This window comes from Vombatus ursinus, unplaced genomic scaffold, assembly GCF_900497805.2.
Source record: "Vombatus ursinus unplaced genomic scaffold, bare-nosed wombat genome assembly UNPS02014811.1, whole genome shotgun sequence".
Lineage (NCBI taxonomy): Eukaryota > Metazoa > Chordata > Mammalia > Diprotodontia > Vombatidae > Vombatus > Vombatus ursinus.
Genome location: NW_020954589.1, coordinates 15375263 through 15387980, shown reverse-complemented (window position 1 = coordinate 15387980; position 12718 = coordinate 15375263). Strand labels below are relative to the sequence as shown.

At 38.2% G+C, this 12718-nt stretch overlaps 1 protein-coding gene and 1 non-coding gene across 2 annotated transcripts in view; one reads left to right on the top strand and one right to left on the bottom strand.

Moving 5' to 3' along the window:
• Nucleotides 1-12718, bottom strand: part of ZFAND3 (zinc finger AN1-type containing 3) — a 327266-nt gene that overhangs the window by 78478 nt on the left and 236070 nt on the right. The window lies entirely within an intron of this gene.
• On the top strand, nucleotides 1763-1869 carry LOC114053669. Its single transcript, XR_003570404.1, has one exon. It is a non-coding gene; the product is annotated as a U6 spliceosomal RNA (small nuclear RNA).

Genomic DNA, 12718 nt, shown 5'->3' with positions numbered 1-12718 from the left:
GGTAGGAAATGCACAGCATATAACTAATTCCCTTGTCCACTGAGCTAATAGAGACGTGGTTATTTAAAATTCTGAACCGTGGCTCTGCTACTTGCGAATAGTTTTCTGAAATTCTGTAGGCAGATACAGGATGAAAGAGAGAATTCCGAACTGCAGGGAGCATAAGGCCAAATAAGCTTTTATAACAGTGTATATGTACGCTCTAAAAATAATTATACATCTGCAGTGGAGGCTGGTTAACTGAATCCATAGAAGCGTTTGGCTGCTCAGATGACTAATCAAAATATGAAATTCCCCATGACAAAAATGTTTTCAAGTTTAAATTATTTGATTTTAACCAAAAAGAAAGTGAGTTTATTAGCTACAGTATCAGTATGAAGTAGTAGCCAGAGTACTAGAATTGGAAATTGACAGACAGGTTAGAATCCTATCTCCGACACTTACTAATTCTGTGACTATAGGAAAGTTACTTTATCTGAGACTCAGTTTGCTCAGCTGTAAAACTGGGATAATACCTATAGTACCTACTTCGAAGGGTTGTTTTAAGGCTCAAATTAGATAACATACATAGAGTGCTATGCAAACCTTAAAGGAATATATAAATGTAAGTTATTATTATTGCTATTTTTTTTACCCTTTTTGTTTGATCTGAATGCAGTGATCACTCTTATACCCTAGAGTTTAGCCTCAAGAAACATTTACACAATAGGTTCCACCCACCCCTTTCAAAAAAAGATCCTTTTTTGTTTGCCTTCCCCACAGAAAAAAAACCTCAAAGTTTTCAATAATATCTTTAAAAACTCAAAATAGTTATCTTTGTAGGCTAGTTTGTGAAACCACTATAAGAATGTTCTTTCCCACCACTATAAATCCTTAGCACTAGCTCCTCAATAAGGATGACACTAAAGAGAAGAAAGAACAGCATTGTTTTCTAAGCTCAGGTGGCCAATGTTCTTAGAAAAGAGCATCAGACACTACAAACTTCCCTCTGGACCTCGGTGCTCAGGCATTCCAGACATACTGCTCTATTCAAATCAATTCAGTTAAACTGAACGAACTGCAGTTTGAGGACTCTTCTCTTCCATTTTTGGAAAACTGGGATGAAATGTGCCCTTCACTCACTACAAGTCAAACGTAACTTGACTGTGGCTCAACAATTGTATCTGCCAGTTCTCTTGGTAGTTCTATTATCTGGGCCAGTTCATCAAGGAAAGGTAAGTAGGTGCTCTCTTACAACCCCCTACCTTATTTTGGGCATTCGCTCCCTTGAAGAAGGGGGTACAGTGGAAAGCATGCTGGATTAGTAGTTGTAGTTAAAGGTTTATGGTGGTGGAAATGAAAACCACAGTCTGACATGTACCACAGGTTTTGGGAGGGCAGATTTGAAAATATTCAAGGGAAGGAGAGAGAGAATTCAATGAACTAAAATTCTTAGGAAAAGTCAACCCAGGAGAGATGGGAAACTCCAAAGAATGAAATTCTGAAGACAAGGGGAAATAATTCTGATAAGGAAAAAAAAAAAGGAGTTGTCTGAGAAGACTGATGTGGAGACATAAGAAACTCAACACTCAAATTTTGAAAAGATTTTTGAAAGGAGTGTATGTGTGTGTGTGTGTGTGTGAGAGAGAGAGAGAGAGAATCAAGGGCAGATAACACATATCTATATATCCTATAAAAATAGTATCAGTAATACTAAAGCTCAGAGGCAATTCAAGGATTAAGAAAAAAGTGGTGTTTTTTTTTTTTTTAACTATACTTGGAGGTGCTCACTTCAGCAGCATATATACTAAAACCGGACCGATACAAAGAAGATTTGCATGGCCCCTGTGCAAGGATGACACACAAATTCGTGAAGTGTTCCATATTAAAAAAAACCTATATTGGGAGCAAAAAGGAGCTAAGAAAACAGCAGTTCACCTCTTTTTGGAGGTAAAGGAAAGAAGGAAACAAGCATTTATTATGCACTTACTGTGTGTTAAGCAGTAGGCTAAGTGCAGGGGTGGTGGCGGGGGGGGGGGGGAGGAAGAAAAATAGTCTCTACACAAATAAGTGAGCTGTTGGGGCAGGAGCAAGATGAAGGTGCCTAAGACATAATTATGAAGTTCAGAAAGTCCAGAACAGAGGCTGGATGGGAATGAAACCAGTCTAGTTTGGACCCCTTCACAAAATGGAGGCTCCAGAAGGAGTTCCTCATTAGAAGAAGGGCGTTGAGGCTTGGAGAGGGATAATCCAGAGTGACGGGAAAGAGAGGTGGTAGGATGTTCAGGGTAAGAAAGCCCCAGATGCAGAGGAAAATTCCAGCATGAAATGGTAGTAAAGGTATAGTTTTGAAGCCCAGAAAGTCAAGAACAGGGCCAGCAGGGGAATGAAGGTGAAAAGTATGATGACTCGCAGCAAAAAGGCAGAGCTGCTCATTTTCTATTGGTTCCTGTTTTCTCTGCCAAGGAGAATAGCCTTCATGTTTGAAATGCAGGACAGAAGTGGCTAAGAGGGATCATAAATGATGAAAAGGGACACTAGCGGTCAAGTCTACTTTTATGATGAGGAGATGAGACCTACCGAGTGTCAGAGATAGGATTCTAACCTGTCAATTTCCAATTCCAGTACTTTCATTGATTTCAATGCTCTCCATCAATGCTTTCCCTGGATTTCCTCACACACCTTCTTAATATACAAAATGCTACAATACTACTATGTTTCAGCCTCCCGCCTATTCCTTCTTCTACCTAACCTGTTTTCTTTTTAATAGGTTTGAGTAACCCAAAGCCATATTCCAGTCATGGGTTTCATCCCACCAAGTCTCAGTGCTAATTATGCCTTCTTGTGTTGTGACCTTAGACAAAAGCACAGGAGATGCTGAAGGTTCAGAAAGTAGACCAGTTTGTCTGCAGTACAGATTGTATAAAGGAGAGTAATGGGAGATAAGGCTGTAAAGGAATGCTACAAATAGGTTGTATGGAGGGCCTTGACTGCCAGGGTAAGAAATCTGAACTTATTTCAGTAGGCAACCAGGAGCCCTTGGAAGTTTCTGAGAAGGTAGTTGGCTGAAGTGGTGTATCAGGGAAATTAACAAGGCAAGAATGAAAGGGATGGATTAGAGAGGTGAAAACACAGAAGTGACTGCAATAAGCAACACCCCTAAAACAATATTCATTTTCAAGTCTGCTTCCTTTCCAACAATGGTATCACCTTTCTCCTGGGTCTTTCAGGCTTGAAGCCTGAAGAGCCATCACTTACTCTAATGAGTCAGATTTTATTTTATGAGCATTGACAATTTAAAATATAATATAACCCAAAGATAAGATCTTTTGTAATGCTAACACCTAACTTTATCTTTCAAAGTGTGGAATGATCATATATCTGGTTCTCACACCTGTATGCAATTTTAGGGTAATCACATTCCTTGGCAACAAACAAAAATAGATTAAAAATACCCTTGTGCTTTCTTCACATCTGAAGGTTACCACTTTAATTTATCCATTTAAAAGCATAAGTAACCAACACTTGAACACTCAGGATATTCATAAACTCACCTCTCTAAAATCAAACTATTAAAAGCTTCTTTTCAGATGCACATCTCCTCTGGGCATTTCCTACAGATGTCACCTACTACAAAAGTATAATGAGGAAGATTTAGCAAAGGTGAATGACCAAAGATGAGTAGCATTGCATTTCAATTTTCACCAAGTACTTATGTGATTTTTGGAATCTTTTCCAAGGTGCATTTGTAGTTTTCAATTCAGTGGTAATTGCTATTGGCATAGTCCTAGCACTGAGTTTTCTCTACATTTTAATACATCAAAATGGACTGGATCAACCCTTCTACTCACATAAAGTGACTAAAATTCTAAACATTTCCCGAAGTCTTTATAAAAAGAAAAAAAATCCACTTTCATATGTATTATTTGTTTCCAATGAGCCTAACAACCCACCTTTCCCATTCTTCTTCTCCAAACACTTACATTTATTTATCTATATAGCTGGAGTAGTGCCTATGTTTGTGTATTTACCTTGTCTTTTTTTTCAATCAGTATAAACTTTGGTACATTACTGTGGCACCTCTTGCAAGGTTATGTCTTTGACTGATATCTATGAAGCCTGAGCTGGCTCTGCACATTCCACATAGGCAACAATTTCTGAAGCCATGATTTAAAACCACGATAGCAGGCTTCCAAGTATTAGATGCATAACATTACAATAAGTTTATGGCTTTTAATTGGCCATGATTGTAAAATATTTTTGAAGGCCTCTCTGGAGAACAGTATCTTAGAAATGGATACATGTATATGAGGTACAAACACTGGCCCACCTGCTGGCAGGAAAGGCAATGGAACTGTCTCCTCAGATAGATGTCTGAGTGAGGAAAATGGATAACACAACTCGTCTTAGAAACAAGCTGCAAGATGAGGCAGTAAAAACCCATCAACATACATCATCCTATCATGGTACAGTGTCATCCTCCAGCCTCTATTAGCCCTCGCTGTATCAGCGCAAGTCCCAGACACTTTATCCTGTTTATAATTGCTGATGAGCAGTAATAAGGCCTCCATGCCTCAGCTCTCGTCCGTTCCACTTCAGCACCCACCTATTAGGTAATAACTTTTATTTACAGCCTTGCTTGATGCGCTGTTCTATTAGTACAGCTGAGAACTGAGTAGGGGAGGAAAAAAAGTCTCCTTAATGGGCAGTATCATCGCAAGGCTTGGATGATTTATAATGCAGTGTGGTGGCTGTTCTATCACCACTCTCTTCCTGCAGCTTTGGGAAGCTGTGTTTCTAACACACTGCCCTCCAATAGGAAGACGATAAAGGAAAGAACAACTAAAGTAGCCACATGCAAAAAATTCCCCCAAAACAACAAAAACCCTCTCAGAAGTGCTAAAGAAAAAAGTTTTAAAATTCCCATGATGATCTTTTTAATAGTGTTAGCTCAGACATTTTGTCTCAAAAGAGCAATAGACTATCTAATTAATGACAGAGCACGACTTTTCCTCCTTACTATGATAAAATAAATGGCTATAAAAGCAGATTTCAGTTGTAGTTGCATCAAAGAACCAACGAAACTGTATTTTCACAAAGCATGCCACCTTCAGCAACCAATACCAAAGCCTCCCTCCATCTCCATAGCCACAAACCTTTTTTTTTTGCTTTTATCCTATAGCTCTCTAAATACCAAAAATTCTCTTCTCAAGACTGATATTCTAGCTCTATATCCACTTAAATACGAAATTTTTCCATAGAAGAAGGACAATCTGGCTCACACAAGTAAATTTCCATCGGCATCCGAACACATGAATGTCTGTTAATTTTATGGATCTCCAGACTGTGAGGAAGATAAAAAACAGAAAACAAGGAGGGCTCTCATTTTTATTCATTGGTACAATTAAAACCAAGCTTTCCCTCTCTGACCTTTCTTGAAATCTCAACATTATAAGAAGTACTGTTAAACTCATTTACTTTATATATTAAGTATTTCTATCAAGTCATCTCAATCAACTAATTCTGTTCTTTCAACAAAACAGAAGTTTAGGCAGGCAGACTGATTAAAAGACCATAAAACAAAAAAACCTGAGAAAATAAACTAAGAGGAAGTAGATGAAGTTGCCACCACCAGACTTTCTAACTAGTCACTCACTCACCGCTTACACAAAGTTTATAATGTTTATATGTGGTACATATAGTACATTACCACAATCTACTGTGGGAATTGCTTCTTTTCTGTCAAACTATTTCAGGACATATTTTAGAATAGAGACATTCAGGCCCTACTGTCTTTTGCATTCTTGTCCATCAGACTGACTAAACACCCACACCTAAAGAATCAGATGAACTGCTTTAGGACCCAGGCTAAGAAACGCAGAAGGTAAACCATTTTTTTTAACACTTTTTTTTTCTTGCCTTGACAGATTTACTGTTTTGATCTTTCTTCAATGGTTACATTAAATGCTAATAAAAATGAAAGGTTTATGTCTTTCCTAATATTCTCCTGATGGGAACTTGCATATTACATAAGTAGGTCAAATTTCTAATTTTCTGTCTTAAATGCTGATACTGCAGACCTGAGGGAAAAACCACTTGAGGGAGGGAAAATGCGAAGATATAAATGCATGCATCTTACATAGCTGAACTCACACCAAAAGTTCAACAGACCAGGGGAAAAATGGAATCCTTCAAGTTCCTTAACTAGTCCACAGTCACTACCTTCCCTCTCTAGGAATGATTGTGAGAGTTGAACTGTTACCATGAAAACTTACTCTACAAGAGAAAAGGCTGGCGACTGTAGGTATTTATAAAATTTACACAGGGACACCTTTGATTTAACATCCACACCTGTTAGCTTCTGATTCAATGTAAAACATAAACCCCTTGGTTAACAAACAGCACTGCAATGCAATGTTTCCCTGTAACTGGCTCCTGAACACTAATCTGGAAAGCATCTAGCAAGCACATCAATCTTCTCAACTCCCAGGTGAAGGGAATTTCTTCACTCATCTTTGTGAGCCCAACACAGGCAGGCTGCTGAAGAGTGGCATGAAGAAAAGCTTAGGAAACAATGAATAATACAGAACCATCCTGGTTCCTGTCAGCGTCTGTCACACTAAAAGGAAACCAGGTGACCTCAAAAGGAAAAATACAAAAACTGGTACAAAAATGTATCAATTAAATAGATATGAAGAATACTGAAAACAGTGGCTGGTGACCAATTCCACATAAGAACAAGAAGACGACTTCCAGAACAACAAACTATCTTGGCGTCTAACCCCAGCTGCCTTAACCTCAGGCAATACTGCAGCTCTCTGATGGCACTACAGACGGCGATTTAATTTGTGACTTGGATAATTATGATCACATTTTTTAACATCTATGCAGCACTTATTCCCAAAATCATTTTTAAGTCTATCAGAGAAAGTATTATATACTCAACAGAACATGAAGCTTAGTTAAAATATGACAACAGTCACTATATACAGGAATGTAATAATGAATAGGAAAAAATATATATAGTGGAACTGAATTCTGCCAAGCCTAACTCAAGCCTGCAAACATAACTTTTCCCCCCAATCATTTTAGTTCTGTCTTGAAATAAAGTCTTCAGTGTTTCAAAAGGGACTATAAAATATAATGGCAAAACAAAGCTCTGTATTAGGGGATAAGAGTGGTAGGCCAGGGAGCAATTTCTTTCCGAGGTACACCCCAAAGGTCACTCTTTCTATTTACTCTGCACCGTACTTTGCAGGATGCAGTGAATGCCCCCATTTGTATGGGAGAACATAGGAAACACTAGTCCAGTCAGCCACAGAAACGAATGAGATTCCCTGCCCCATTTTTCAAGGGCACTGCTAGAAAGAATGTATCCAAGCTAGGTCTAAGACAAGATACTTTTCCTCTGACTTTCATATCCTCGATATAATTTAAATAAATTCAGATCTCATCAACACACAAGCTAATAAACGAGGGGATCCCTACTCTGCATAAATTGCCTTAAATAATAGTACTCTGACTAGGGTGTAATTTGGGAACACAGGAATTCGGAAAAATGAAACCTTGGCCAGGCCAGTGTTCTCCTTCCTTTACAGAATATTTGGAGCCAATAAAAATCTGTAAGAATTAACAAAGAGTTTGTGGAAAACACTGTGAGCTCCTTGAAAGAAATATGATCTCTCTCCAGTAATTTCAAGTTGTGATATTCTCTGACTCTCAAATTCTTTGAGAAAAAAAAAGTCTCTGATTTGGTAATACTTTGACTCCTTCCTGACTATACATATACTGAGGGGCTTTGACTATTGTTTAAAATAGCAAATTATTCTATCTGCATTGGCAATCTGAGGTTGCAGCTGATTTTTGTAATTTGTAATCTACTACGCCTCACACTTGTTCTAAAATTGTTGTTCAAATGAGCTCCCCCATGAATCCTACTGACAAGTGCAAAATGAAAGTATTACAAGTATTGATACCACTATTATGCCTCTTTCTGACCAAAGCAGTCACCTGAGATTAAAAATGAAGACTAATAAAACAAGCTAACTAATCAAAAAAGAAACTCTTTTTTTTTTTTTTGTTGCTGGTGTTGGTTGTGTCCAACTCTGTGTGCATCTGGAGTACTTTGGCATTCCCTTTTCTCCAGCTCAGTTTACAGATGAGGAAACTGAAGTAAAGAGGGTTAAGTTACTTGCCTAGGGTCACACAGCTAGTAAGCGTCTGAAGCAGGATTTGAATTTAGATTTTCCCGACTCCAGGACCAGCATTTATGCATTGTGCCACTTAGCTGCCCTTTTTAGCTACTAGAGGTAACAATGTTTGGTCCAATCCAAAGGCCTAATTCTCAGAGCACTAAAAAGAAGATAAACTTATCTGCTGAATTACTAGGTATCCCACCCTCTCAGCACAAAGATGCCATATTGGTACCTGTAGTCTATCGCTGTATCTCCATATGATTGCCCCAGAAATCTCACCATTTGGTATTCCTCAAGTGAGTCAAAGACAGAAACAAAGGTCCAATACACACACATATAACAAAACAATCATGGCAGCACTCTTTATGGTAATAGAGAAATGAACATAAAGTGGATATCTATTAATTGGGGAATGGATCAAAATACTATGGTATACAATGTAATGGAATTTACTTTGAAATTAGATGTGACAAATAAGGAATTCACAAAAACATAGAAATGATACAAAACAGGCAAAACCAAGAGAATATATACGACTACAACATAAAATAAAAGATTGAAGAAAGGAAGTAGAACTCGAGGAACTGAAAAACCAGTGAAGGTCCCTGAGAACAGATAAAGAAAGTATTCTCACTATATCCAACACTACACAGAGAGGCAGGGTACTACTGCTGTATACATGGTTAGATGCAGACGCCATAAGGAATGTTCAATACAGAGGTTAAAGGTTTGAAACAACTATGATCTAAAGACAAATAGCAACAAAATAAAAAAAATTAAATAGTTTACAACTATCTTTGGGAAAAGGGGAGGTGCTAAGTAAGACAAGATAGGAAGAAAACTACATGATCGTTCAAAACAAAAAGGGACTCATTCAATACTCACCAACAGATGACACTCATTCAAAAATACTAAGCCCCTATAATACATGTCACCACAATATGAAAAACTGAAGATTAAGGGGAAAGCAAATTAATTCACCAGGTGTCAGAAACCATGAAATGAACCCAATGAGGCAATATACAGAAAACGTTGGGTAAAGTTTTTATGAGTAACTTTAAAAAAAATTTTTTTTAAAGGAAAATGCTTGGAATTGCCCCTTAGAATTGCTGAGTCTTTGCAAAGATTCAGACTATCCACTTCTGTAGTAAGACTCAAAAGGAGAGGACGACCTACAGGTTTCAAAGCAAATAATTAAATTCATCATCTTAAATGGAAGAGTTCTGCCTCCACGGATCATAAGCATTATCTGAGACTGGGGTTGCTGTGTTAGCATTATAGTTGTCTAACTTGGCTAGGGGTAGACTCTTGAAAAGAAATGAAGGTCAAGACCGATGACTTCTAAAAAATTCCAAGTGGAAAAACTGCAATCTTCCTTGAAAGTCCGTCGTAGCTGACCTGAACACCACTATGTTTTCTATCTGAGGCAAGAATTTTCAAGCAGGACAACTAACCTAACCTAAATGAAGACTGGGGAAAACTGCCACTGTTCAAACTTGTTCCTCTTTAATTTTCAAACACTTATAAAGGGCAAGTGCAATATAGTGGAGGAAACAATTATTCACTAAATTAATGAAAGTGGATATTTTCTCTCATTTTTCCTTTTAACTGTAGACACAGGTCATCAGTGTGGTTCCCCACTGTTAAATAAGCAACTACTGTACATACAGCTCTATACAAATTCAACAAGCACTTCTTATATATTAGATTCTGGGGATCACAAAGACAAAAATGAAACAGTCTTTGCTCCAAAGAGCTTTGTATTGTCCTTCTGACAAATAACGTATTCATTAGGTAACCAAATATAAAACACGTATTAAAAAAACAAAGCAATCCCAGGTAAAGGAAGGGCACAGAGCCTGGGGGGCAGAGAGATTAGAGAGGCTCTGTGTACAAAATGGCACCTGAGATGAGTCTTGAAAGGAACTAGAGCTTCCAAGAGGTGGAAGTGAGGAAGAAGATTGTTCTCAGTCCAGATGACACCTTCCACAAAGTCATGGAAGCAAGAACATCAAGTATGGAATGGCAAGTAAACCAGTTTGTCTGTAACATAAAGCATGTGAAGGGGAATACGTAGAAATATTCTAGAAAGGCAAATCTGAAGCCATACTTCAATGTAAACAGAGGGGTTGGTATTTTACCCTATAAGCAACATGGAGCCATTAAAGTTTCTTCAGGTGAGTGATATGGTCAGATTTGTGCTTTAGGTATATCAATCTGGCATGTAGAATGGATTGGAGAAGGAACAGCCTAATGACAAAACACTAATTAGAAGGCTATTCCAATAGTGAAACATGAAAAAGGGATGTGAGAGATGTTGTGGAGGTAGAGCTGAGAAACTTTGGCAGCTGACTGGATACAATAGTTGGGGTGGAGTTTGAGAGACATGAAACAGTTGAGGAAGACCATCAGGTTGTAAACCTGGATGTTTGGTAGGAAAGTGGTGCCCTCACCAAAATCAGTGATGTTGGGAAGAAAGGAGGTTTTAGCTGAGAAAGATAATAAATTCTGTGGTGATGTGGAGGCTAGAGTTGAGGAGAGAAATTAATGCTAGATATGTAGATTTGGGACTCATTTCTATAGACATGAGAATTGACCCTATGGGAAGTGATGGGATCATTAAACCAGAAGAGGGTCCAGGACAGTGCAGGGTGACACCCATGGATAGGGGTGGGGCACAGATGATAGATGACTCCGCAAAGAAGTATGATAGAAGGACAACCAGCAAGAGCTGTGTTATAAAAACCCAGAGAGGGGAGGGTATCCAGAGGAGAAAGTGGTCAACCTTGCTGAGGTCAAGAAGGATGAGGACTGAGAAAAGGCTATTAGATTTTGCAGTTAAGAGACTACAGGACACCTTAGAGAAAGCAGTTTCAGTAAATCAATGAGGTTGGAAGCCAGATCACAAGGAGTTGAAAATTGATAGGGAGTTAGAGAAATGGAGGTAATGAGTATAGACGATATTTTCGAGGTGTTCGGCTATGAAAGGACAAGGGATTTTATGACAATAGTTTTATGGAATGGCTGAGGCAAGTGGTTTTTTTTTTTAAAAGAATGGGAGCAATTTGGGTATGTTTATAGGCAGCAGGGAAGAAGCCAATAGATAAGGTGAGATCTGAAATAAAAGAGACGGAGAATAATCAAGGCAGCATATTCCAAAAGGAAACTGAAAGGGACAGGATCGAGAATAGAAGGTCGAGAATACAAGGTTAGTCTCAGGTTTTGAGGTGTGGTATGGAGGAAAACAGAAAGTTTAAAGACCTCATTTTCTCGGTAAAGTAGGAATCAAGGTTCTTTGGTGAGAGGAAAAGTCGGGAAAGAAGGCATAGGTTGTCTGATGAGAGGAAGAATCAAGTTTGGAATAGGTGCTGTAGATAATGAAGTAGGAGAATCATAAGGGAAGAATAAAATGACTGCCATGCAGCACAAATCCAAAGGAGATTATATAACAAATTTGTGAACCTACTTAGCACAGTTCCATGAAGTTTCCCAGAAGGATTCAGTAGCAATAAAGGAAAACAATACAGATAACTTGGGGTTAGGGTTTGAGAAAAACAAAAAAAGTTAACATTGAAGATGAAAGATAGGACTAAAGAAATGAGACAGATGGTTTTGGTCAGAGATAGGCAGTTCAAAGTTCCAGCAAAACCATGAGAGGTGACAATGAGACCAGGTTATGACTAAGTGTGGCTGATGTTGAACAAAAAAGGAATTCACAAGAGTTTAGGAGGTTGACAAGCAAGGAGACCAGGATGTTCAAGGGGGTACCATCACACATGTGTTGATCTCTGCAACCAGGCAGCTAGGGGATAGGGTGGAAATAAAGTGGAAATGAAGTGTGAACCAGACAGTGTACTCCTGGAGTACACTCATCATAGAATGGCAAATAACCAGGTGATGTTGGCACCTAACCTATAAGGTTCTCTGTTCACAGAACATGGAGTCAAAGGAGCAGAAAAACGACTTCTGATACCATACTGCTGTTATGCAGTGTTGGGTGGATATATCTTTCTTTTCCCATTTGTTGTGACCAAGACACAATTTATCTTTTCCCAGGGCATTGCACATTCCTGCCCCAATCTAGAAAGCCTAGAACTAGAACAGAATAGTACTGTCATTGCTCTCATATATATAATTCCATAAAACTGAGCAGTTGTGAGGGAAATTAACCTGACCTTGTCTAAAAGTAAACTACTATCAGTAGTATTGTGGAGGGCGTTCTGGAAAAAAAAAAAAAAAAACTAAGACAGGTGACTGCTCTAAAATTCTGGGGGAGAAAAAGTGGTGTTTCTAAATCAAACCTCCCTCCTCCCCCCAAAAAAATCTTTCATGTAACTGTGTTGATTTTTTTTTTAAGTTAGCATGGCTCTTGTAATTTCTGATAGAGAGCTTTAAAGAAAAGATTTTGACAACTATGAAAAATACCTTGGCTGTGACCTTTGGAAGAACAATATAATTATTTTGACTCTTCCAAATACAATCTCTGAGATATTTTAAATAGCAGGCAGGCTTATTAGAAATGGGAAACACTGTTTAAAATAAAT